Below are 11532 nucleotides of genomic sequence, written 5' to 3'. Positions count from 1 at the left end.
AGTACAAGGACTGGTAGCATGGTAAGAAATACTACTAGTACTTATATACCATTACTAATAGTAGTAGAACTACTATTGGTGGTAGTAGTAAGAAGTGCAGGTGGAATAGTAGTAGTAAAGCACTAGTAGTAGCAGCAGTCAGAGGCAGCAATAGTGGTGTTAATAGAAATAACAGCAGTGGTGGTAGTGTCAAGGCGAGCGTGTGCAGGGGAGGGAGGTATGGCTAAGAGAACTCAGGCCCTTTAATTCTGAGCAGGGAAGAGAAGGTCCAGTTCATGGAAACTGGTGAGGGGAGGTGTCCAGGTAGATGGGGCTGGCAGGAAGAAATGAAGGGGTACAGAGCCCCAGAAACCCATGCCAATCAAGCCCACCTATGCTGGATGAGAGGATATGGCTCTGTCTTGGGGACTGATGAGAGTCTTGGGGTTCTGGGGGGCTGTGTCTCCCCCAGCCTTCCCCGGGGAGGCAGAGGCAGTGTTTGCTCCTGGAAATCCCAGCTCCCCGGCGCAGGTGGGGACTTCGATGCCTCTGGCCCTGCCTCCTTCTGATTAACCCACGGGAACGCCGAGGCTGCCTGTGCTGGGGTGCCTTGAGCGATGACAGGGCACGATGACTCCAGCTCCGGAGGCGTGCTTCGTGCTGCTCTGGAGGGACCAGCTTGAGGGCTTGTCTTCTGGGAAGTGGAAGTCCCGGCCCCACGTTCCAGCTCCTTTAGCTGCCGGAGCGGCCAGTCAGCGGTGGGGCTGGCACCCACCCAGGCCCCGGGAACTCAGTGTCCTCTGTGCAGATAAGGCGGGGTGGGGGTGGGGGTGGCTTCCCGGGAAGAGCCTGAAGGAGGGGCATCCCCAGGGGCTGCTCATCCCAAGAGTGAGGGAGTGACGGGTTTTTAGCCAGGACTCTTCTCGGGCTTCCAAGAAAGCTTCTGGCCTCTGAAGGTTTGGAGTATGAGCCACCGATCTTCCCAGCCTTCCATCCCACTAAGCTGAACTTCAACTGAACTTCAACTCGTCTCCCCTCCGGGCCTCTGCTTGTGCTATTCCCTTTTGCCTGAAATGCCCTTCTTCTCTCTTCAGCCTGTCCCAATTTCTACCCATCTTTTCAAGCCTGTCCCAGTGCTACCTCCTCCAGGAAGTCTTGCTGGACTCCCCAACCCTTGCTCTTTGGTCAGGAGTCACATTCCTCTCCTGTACTCCCATGACACTGAATTCCAGTTGCTTCTATGAGTAGTTCAGTTTAACAGATACGCCCTGAGCATCTACTCAGATTCTTCTAGCAGTTCCTGAGAGATGAGAAGTTCTAGAGAGCTTAGAGTTCTATGAGGCAGAGAGAGGTTGACGCCTTACTCCCACCCCCAGCAAATGGGTAAGGACACGAGGCTGGGAAAAGTGGGACGCTGTGGGTCCTCACAGGTGGGCTCCCATCCCAATCCAGGAGGGCTTCCTGGGAGAAGATCCAGCCACCCCATGTTCACAACCAAATGGCGCAGTGGATCGTTAGCACGGAGTTCATGACGCAGCACATTGTAGCTGTTTTGGGGGTGCTGAATTCACATCCGAGTCCAATGTGCAGCTGCACATCACACTTTGCACAGCTTCCCGTCATGGGTGTGTGGAGGACGCCTAGGAGGGAGGAAGGGTCTGGAAAATTCTTAAAGGATCCCGAGGGCCCTGCAGGCAGGGCCCGTGGCAGTTCTGCATAGTTCGGTTTATGATTTCTCAGTGGGTCCCAAGCTAGAAATGCAAAAAAGGAACAGGAACCTCATCAAGATGGGCCCATCGGGAAATTTGGTCCCCAGAGAAGGGCGGATGGACTTGAAAGGCAGACGTAGGTCTCAAAATGCCCACCAGACCCCAGAAAAACTCTGTCAGAATCTAGTCCAATACGTATACTGGATGAGATGACTTAGGTGGCTGAGAAAAACGCAAAGCACAGTTGTCAGCCCTGCTGTGCGTCAGCATCACCCGGGTGCTTTAAAAATACAGATGCCCTGACCCCATCTCCCAAACCGCTTATCAGAATCTCTGGGGACAGGGCCCAGGGTCTCCAGGTCATCTGCTGCCAGGGTGGAGATCCACCTGCTTAAAGTCTGACTCAGTATCCCCCAGAGAAGAAGGCAGGGCGGTGGGAAAGACGATATGGAAGCGTGTTTCCGTGGAGACGGTTAAGTGCAGGCGAGCTGTGTATTTAAAAGCCATCTCCAGTTATCCAAAAGCTTTGGCTGCAAAGCGTAGAGGGCAGAACCCAAGTGCTGGCGACAGAGAGATGCCCACCGTGCCACTCAGTGAGTGCACGACTTTGGACAAGTTACTGCACATCCCTGAGCCTCAGTTTCCTCATCTGTAAAACGAGGGCAGTTGTGCCAGACTCAGAGGTTTGCTTTGACAATTACTTAAAAGGAAATAGGAAAAAAAATGCCCATTGTTCAATAAATACTAGCTCCCATCCCTCTGGCCCAGAAGGTTCCAGACCCATGAGGCATCCTTGTGCAAGAGATGGTCCTTAACATTCTTACATAGTAACATTATCACTTTTAGAGGAAATCATCCAGCTCAGAGGTAAGTTATTCCTGAATGAACGTGGGTAGGCACTGACTCAGCGGAAAGCCACCTAGGTTTCCAGGGAGAAGAGCTAGATCCGGGAAATGACAGGGAGTCCCAACCACCCTGGGGTCCTTTGATTTCACAAACACCGGTGGCAGCGCATCTTTACCAAAGGACGAAGGCTGCCTTCAGGGCGTTCTATTTCCTCTTGCGCGACCATCATGCGGTCATCAAACAGACATACAGAGGGTGTGGCTCTGCGTCAGCCCCGTCTGGGCTCTGGGATGTGATCTCCAGGGTCGCAAAGCTCTTTGTCCAGCGGGAAGCCTGGTGCGACTGCCAGTACCCATGAGGGAGCAGAGGGACCGGGCATTGAGGGGCAAGATTGGTAGCCCAGGGCTACCACAGGTTGCCGTGGCTCTCTCCATCTCTCCCCAAACTCACTGCCCTTTGCCACCCATGCAACTGCTGCCGCAGCCCGTACTGGCCCCGTTAGTTTTCCCACCTGTAAAATGGGGTGGGGAGCCAGGGAGAAGTTAATTCAATGCTCTCTTGAAGTCCCTGCTTTGGAGGATGTCATGAAATGAAATGAGTCCTGTGGCCTACACTCACGTTTTCATGAAAGATCACGGCAAGCTCTGTTTGGGAAATTTCACAACCCTGGGAAATTTCGAAAGCCCTGACCCATCTGGCTTTTCCTCCATGGGGGGTGCACTGGAGTCATGAACAGTGAGCATCACGTGATACAGGGAGACCCTCCCTCCTCGACAGGCTTCTTTCTCATCTCTGCTCCACCTAAGTGCCATGCAATCGTCTGGCAGGCGAGCCGCAGCCTGGGCTCAGCCTTTGCCCACCAAGACCTCAGTCTCCACACCTGGCTAATGGAGACGCGCCCTGGGTGTTCTGGAAGGAGCAGGGGGCGCTGACAGGAGGCTTACCTGGGCCTGGCAGGGCCTGTCCCCCACCCTCTGGGAGTTCTCACTTTGTAGCAAATGCTTGGGGCTGAGAGGCCAGCTCAGCCCAGGCTGGGATGGCACCCATTTCTGAGCACGTTTGAGAGCATCTTTGTGGCAGGAGCCGACAATCTCCATGACAAATGAGTCCTAACTGCACGGAGTGGAGTTCACGGTTAGCCCAGAGAGGAAGGGAGGGAAGAGAGGCGGAGGCTGGGGAGGGATGCAGGGGTGCGTCTAGCCGCCCTCGAACCAGCCTCCCATCCTCCTCCCTGGGCCCTTCCTTCCCTCCACCCACATTTCCTGAGCCCCGGGCGTGTGCCGGGCCCTGTGCTGGCTCAGACTCCACAGGGCGAAGCAGTCACAGTCTCTGTCCCCGACAGGCGGGAAGAGAAGAGCAGCGTGATGAGTCCTGCGGCAGGGGCGGCCCAGGAGGCTGTGGGGTCGCAGGTGTGGGCTCCAACCCGACCTGCCTGGTAGGGGGGCGGCAGGAAAGCTTTCTAGGGGAGAGCTCGCAGGACGAGGCCACGGGTGGAAGAGGGTCCTCCTGGCAGCAGCTAAAGCATGGGCACAAGTACAGAGGACTCAAAGGAAAGCTCCGGGGACTGGAACACAGGAAGCAGGGGCGGGGCAGTGGAGGGGGACAGCCAGAGGAGTCAGCAGGAGGCAGAGCCAGAATGGCCTTGAGTCCCAGGCGGGGAGCTCAGACTCCGTTCCCAGGCGGGTTTTCCCAGGAACGCTGGGGCTGAAGGGAGGACAGTGGATGGAAGGGCATGGACCCAGGGGCGGGGGGCTCCTGGGAGGGTCTCCTGATTACTCAATGCTGCTTTATTCCCACCCTCAGAGAGCGCGTCTTGAAGGCCTGGTCAGCTCCTTGACGGTGCACAGGCTCAGGGAAAGCGTGGAAAGAGCAGGGCCACTGACCACAAAGCTTCCTTTGTGAGGAGCCCAGGGCCACGGTGGTGTGGGGCTCTGCTGCCCTCTAGTGGGGGCAGGGCCCCCCACCTTCTGAGGGTGCTCTGAGTCTCCCTGCAGGCCTTCCCTCTGTCCCCTCTCAGCCAGTGGGGTCCCACTCTCTCAAGGAAGGGGTGCAGTCTGCCAATACAGGACCGACTCCAAACAGGGTGAAGAGGGGAGGGGACACAGAGGACCTCAGTCCCAGCTGTGGGAACAGGCAGTACCATCGTCAATGGCAGGGAGTACAGGTGGGGGTTACCACTGACCGGAGGCCCAGGTTTAACTGCATCTTTAACTTCTTCAAGTGGATAAGCCCAGATTCCAAAGGACAGCAGTGAGGATGGTAGTCATGGTCATAGCGTGATGGTGGCAGTCACCGTGGAGATGTTGACGATGGTGGTGTCGGTGGTTGCAGTGCTAAACGATTGTGGTGACTGCTGGTTATGCAGGTATTGGTGGTGGCGGTAGAGTTTTGGTGATGATGGTGATGGGGTTATGGTGACAGTGGTGGTGATGATGACAATGATGAAGGTAGAAATAATGGTAGTGGGGATGGTAGTAGCCCATACTACGAGGAAGCTACTATGAACATTCTCGCATATGCCTTTTGTTGCATGCGCGCACTCACATCTCTTAGGCACAGACCTAGAGTGGAGTTGCTGGGTTACAGGACAGAGATATTTTTAGCTTTAGTAGATATTTCTCAACATTTTTCAGAAAATGGTTCACCAACACTGAGTATCATCTGCCTTTTTAATTGTGTTCGTTCTGGTATGTGTGTAGTTGTGTCTTACCGTGGTTTTATGTTCATTTCTCTGGTGACTAATTATGTTGGAAACATTTTCATGTGTTTATTAGATATTTGATTATCATCTTTTGAGGAATGCCAGTTCAAATTCCTTGGTCAGTTTTTAATTGAATTGTTAGTTTATTTCTTATTGGCTTGTAGGAGCCCTGTATACATTTTGGATATAAGTCCTTTGTAAGACCTATGTAAGAAATTAGTAATTTCTCCCAGTCTGTGGTTTCCCTTTTTATTCTCTTAAATGGAGTCTTTTGAGAAACAGAAATTTTAAATTTCAGTGTGGTCCAATATTTTTTTATGGTTAGTGCTTTTTTGTGACTTGTTTAGGAAATCTTTGTCTACGCCCAGTGTCATGAAGATAATTATCTATTATTCAGGCTTTCTTCTAAATTGGGGTCTATCATTAATTTAAAATTAATATTGTGAATGATGTGAAGTACGGAGGCAAGGAATTTTTTCTTTCCCTGTATGGACATTCAATTAATTCAGCCCAATTTATTGAAAAGAGCATTTTCTGCCAACTGAATTACAGTGCTTCCTTTATCAGACATCAGGTGATGCACATGGATGAGTATGTTGCTTGAGGCTATTCTGTTCCATTCACCTGTCCTTGCACCAATACCAGACTGTCTTGATTACTGTAGCTTTACCTTAAGTCTTCATAACTGGTAGTAAAACTCCACCAACTGTGTTCTTCATTACTATCTTGGTTGTTATAGTCATTTGCATTTTCATGTAAACTTTAGAATCAGCTTGTCAATTTCCAAAAAAGGTCCCTGCTGGGATATTGATTGGAATTGTATTGAATCTACACATGTCAGCTTGCAGAAAAGTGACAACTTCACAATGCTGTATCTTTTCATGAACATGGTAATTCTTTCCCTTTCTTTAGTTCTTCTTAAATGTCTCTCCACGATGTTTTGCTATTTTCAATGTGCAGGTTTTGCACATTTATCATTAAATTTATTTCTAGGAAGTTACAAATAATTTTTTGATGGTGCTCTAAATGTTAAAATTTTAATTTGCAGTTGTGGATTTTGCACACTGACGCTGTATCAGAGACTTTGCTAAATTCACTTATCAGTTCTTAATATCTTGTTTGCAAGATTCTTTTGAATTTCTTTCTTTTTTCTTTTTTTCTTTTTATAAACAGGGTATTTCTCTCTCACCCAAGCTGAAGTGCAGTGGCGCGATCATAGCTCATCACAATCTTGAACTCCCGGGCTCAAGGGATCCTCTTGCATCAGCCTCCTGAGTAGCTGAGACTACGGGTGCGTGCCACCATGCCCAGATAATTTTTCTTTTTTTTTCTCGGAGACAGGGTCTTGCAATGTTGCCCAGGCTTAAATTTTCTATATACACATACATATGTGTATGTATGTACTATGAAAAATGACAGTTTTACTAACTTTCCTTTTTTTCAGTTTCCAAAAGAAACATCTACTGTTTCTTTTTCTTGACTTACTATACTAACTAGTATGGTGGTGATAGAAGAAAAAGTTATTTTCATCATTAAATATGATGTTGTCTGTAGGGGTTTTTTTGTAGATAAATGTTATTAAATTAAGGAATTTCCATTGTATTCCTAGTTTGTTGAGAGCTTTTATTGTTATCATGAACAAGTGTTAAATTTTACTAAATGTCTTTTCTGTACCTGTCGAGATGATCATTTTATTTTCTCTTTTATTCTGTCATTGTGTTGAATTACAGTGATTGATTTTCCAATGTTAAAGCAACTTTCCAGTTACTGTAATAAATTCACATGTTTTATGCATTTTATATACTGCTGAGTTTGATTGGCTAATGATTATTTGGGATCTTAACATTTGTGTTTATGAGAGATAATGGAATGCAATTTTCTTTTCTTACAATGTCACTGCAAGGATTAGATATCAGGGTTAAGTGGCCTCACTAAAAAATGAATTTGGAAATAATCTTTCTGGCTCTGTTGCTGAAAGTTTATCCAAGATTGATATTACTACTTCCTTAAATGTTTGGAAAATTCCCCAGCAAACCCATCCAGCCAAGAGTTTCCTTTGCAGAGAGTTTTTTAATTATAAATTCAACTTGTCTAACAGATATAAAACTATTTGGATATACTACTCTTTTCTACTATCCATTTTAGTAAGTTGAGCTTTTTAAGGGATTTGTTCATGACTTCATGAACATAGTCAAGTTCAGATTTATTGGCATAAAATTATTCATAATATCTTATTATTCTTTTAATGTCTGTAGGATCTGTAGTAAATTCTCCTTTTATTTCTGATACTAGTAATTTGCATATTCTCCTTTTATTTATTAGTTTGTTAAGTATTTATATAAGTTATTGATTTATCAAAGAAACAACTTTTGGCTTGTTGATGTTTTCTATTTTAGGTCAGCTATTTATTTCATTGGCTTGTGCTATCAGCTATGCAATTTCTTTCCTTCCTTCTTCGGGTTTAATATGCTATTATTTTTAAAGTTTCCTGAGATTAAACATCAATGATTAATTTTTTCAACCTCTTTTCCTGTCTAATATAAGCATTCAGGGCTATACATTTCCTCTAAGCACTGTTTTACTACATATTGTACTTTCATTATTGTTAATTTCAAATATTTTCTAAACACCATTGTTATTTCTTCCTTGATCCAGAGGTCATTTTGAAATGTTTTTATTTGATTTCCAATTATTTGGGGGGATTTTTTAGTTACTTTTCCTTTACTAATTCTAGGTTATTTCCTCTGTAGTCAGAGATCATACTCAATATGACTTCAATCACTTGAAATTGTTGAGGCTGGCTTTACAGCCCAACGTCTATTTTGGAAAATGTTCCACGTGAACTTGAAGAGAAAGTGTATTAGGCAATTACTGGATTTAGTGTTCTGTGTTTGCCATTTAATTCAAGTTGGGTAGCAAGGTTGTTCAAATGTTCCATATTCTTACTGGAGTTTTACCCGTTGTTCTGTTAGTTCCTGAAGAGTCGTGTTATGATTACCTTCTATGATGAAGGATGTGCCTGTTTCTCCTTGTAGTTGTTATTTGATGAATACAATTCAAGATCATTATGTCTTCCTGTTGAATCACATAATAATAAAATGCTTCTCATTGTCTCTATTGACACCTCTTGCCCTAGAGTCCACTTTATCTGATTTTAACATAGTTACTTCACTTTTTTGTGCGTGTTATCTAGGGCTTGTATAGTATAGCTTTTTCTATTCTTTTACTTTCAATCTATTTATTTTCTTAAATTTGAAGTGGGCTTTTATTTTTGAAATAGAGAGACATTTTGTTCTTTGTATACAGTCTGACAATCTTTGTCTTTTACTTGGAGTGCTTAGCCTATGTACAATTAATATACTTAGTGATATAATTGCATTTAATAATATCTTATTTGCTTCCTATTTGCTCCATTTGTTTTTTGTGCCTTTATTTCTCATTTGTTCATCTTTTGAATCAATCTAGTAGTTTTAATTCATCTTTCTCTACCATTAGCTTCTTAGTTGTACCTCTTTTACTTTTATAGCAGTTACCTTAAAGATGTCACTATATTTACCTATTACTGTCTACCGTAAATTAGTAACTTTTATCACTTCCCAAACAGTTGAAGAACCAATTCGACAATTCCACAGCTTAACTCCATTCACCACTCCTGTCTTTTATACTAGTGTCATGAATGCTTACTACTATATATAGTTGCAGCAAGAAATTAGTATTATTTTCTTTTAAACATTCAAAATGATTTTATACACACCCCATATTTATTCTTTCTGGTGCTCTTTATTCCTTACTGTAGTTTCACATTTCCATATAGAGTCATTTTCATTCAACATTAAAACAAAAAACTTTCTTTAGTATTTCTTATAGTGGTGATCAACTGGAGGCGAATTAGCTCAGCTTCCATTTGTTCAAAATGGCTATTTTACCTACATTTCTGAAGAATACTTTTCTAGTTTTTTTTTTTAAATATTACCACTTTAAAGATGTCATTCTATTGTGTATTAGTGTCCATAGCTTCTATTCAAAAGTAGTTGTCAGTCTTATTATTGGTGCTTTGAAAGTTATGTCTTTTTTCCCCCTATGGCTGCTTTGACAGTTTTTTTCTTTTTTGGGGTTTCAGCAGTTTAAGATGTGCCAGCTGTTTTTTCACATTCACCCTTATTTCTCTTACATGCTTCATCCAATATTTCAACAAATTGTGCTGACTTTATAATAAAAAATATTAATATATTCAAAATCTGACCACTTCTCATCTCACCTCCATTATCAACCAAGAGTAAAAGCCAAAGTCCTTAAAGAGGTCTCCAAGGTTGCAAGGCCCCTATTATCTATTATTATCAGGCCCCTATTATCTTTTGTCTTTTGTGACCTTTTGTCCCCCACTCTCCTCTCGCTGACTCTGCTCCAGTCACCCTGGCCTTCTTCCATTCCTAGAACACACTGCTCATGCTCTACCTCAGGACCTTTGCACTGGATATTTCTTCTGCATGGGATAATCTTGAGCAAAATTTGCTCATGAATGTTCCATTTAAAGGTAGCAGATGTTTGCACTCACTGTTAGGGAACAGAAACAGGACTTCGCTCCTGCCTGTGGACATCCAGTGATCCAGGTTGGGAAGGCTGGTGCACAAGTTCCCACCCACCAACTCGACACACCCCCAACACACACATCAAAATCCCTTTAGTGTGGCTCATCTCAGGCCAGTTTGAGCAGGGATGGCAATCTGATTAAACCAGTGCACTATAAGATGCAAATGACTGATAGTCTTTAATACTTACAAGGGCATTTAAAGGAGCAACCTGTTCACTTACTGGGTTTACAACTGCAAAAAGCAACCTGCCATAGCAGACAGGGTTAGGACTTGCAGCATTTGGTTCTGGGTTGTTTTTTTTTTTGAGACAGAGTCTCACTTTGTTGCCCAGGCTAGAGTGAGTGCCGTGGCATCAGCCTAGCTCACAGCAACCTCAAACTCCTGGGCTCAAGCGATCCTCCTGCCTCAGCCTCCCGAGTAGCTGGGACTACAGGCACGCGCCACCATGCCCGGCTAATTATATATATATATATATACTAGTTGGCCAATTAATTTCTTTCTATTTTTATCGTAGAGACAGGGTCTCGCTCAGGCTGGTTTTGAACTCCTGACCTTGAGCAATCCGCCCGCCTCGGCCTCCCAGAGTGCTAGGTGGTTCTGGGTTTAAACTCTCAGTTCTGCCATTTACAGATGCTTTTGCCTTAGACAACCTCCCCTGCCTACCTCTGTTTTCCTTAGTTTTTTAATTTGAAAAGCAGGGATGGTAACTCGTGTCCTGTCCACCTCAAGGATTCAAAACATATAACAGATTAAGGAACTTCAGAGTTGAAAGGGATCTTAGAGATCATCTAGGAATTTTTATTTTTGCTTTTAGGTAGTTCTTTACAACTTATGAATCCCTTCCAATTACACTGTCTCATTGAAGTCTCAGAACAACCACATAAAATAGAGGAACCACTAATCCTTTTTTACAGTGAGGAGCCAGGTTAAGAAAGGCCAAGGCTTTGTGGGAAGTTAGTGGCAGACCTGGGGCCAGTGGTTCTTTGCTCTACAGAACTCTCCCTGTAGACCCAGCTAGAAAGTCCTGTAACCAAAAGGTCAACTGGCTCTTTCTTGCATACCCCCAGTGCATGGGGAGCTCACTGCCACTGAGGCTTTGATAGTTGGCTGTCATTTGTGGTGGTATAGAGTGTGTTACATTGAGAGGGGGTGATTTTTAGAGCTTTTGCCCTAATGTGTGTTTGGGGGAAGAGAGTTTGCAAAAATATTCAGAGATCATACAAAGATAGCCAGAACAGCAACAATAACGACAATGCCAATCTGGGTGTTACATCCCTGGCTTCCTGGCTCTCTGAGGAGTCCAGACTTTTTCATATGCCCTCTGTGAGCTGAGTCCAGCCTCTAACCACCTCTGCATGCCACACACATCTCCCCACCCCAGCCTTCCTGAAGCATGCTTCCTCTGCCTGGTACACCCTTACTTGCCACCTTCGCCTCCCGCCTGGCTCCTACAGGCCTCTGAACTCTCCCCAGAGGCCCTACACACTGGACTGTATTTCTCCATCTCCCCAGCCGGACTGTGAGCTGCTAAGGGGTGGGCGGGTCTGCCTGTGATTCCTGTGCCCCGGTGCCCAGCAAGGAATCTGGCACAGAATGAGCGATTGCTCCATCCCAGGGCATGCACGTCATCTCTGCTGCTCTCAGGTACCAGACCAGGAGAGGGTTAAACAACCCCGCCGGCCTTCTATTAACCTTGGCATTAGAG

This window comes from Microcebus murinus, chromosome 12 (assembly GCF_040939455.1).
Source record: "Microcebus murinus isolate Inina chromosome 12, M.murinus_Inina_mat1.0, whole genome shotgun sequence".
NCBI lineage: Eukaryota > Metazoa > Chordata > Mammalia > Primates > Cheirogaleidae > Microcebus > Microcebus murinus.
The sequence above is the reverse complement of the archived record's forward strand: the minus strand, read 5'-3'. Positions refer to the sequence as shown.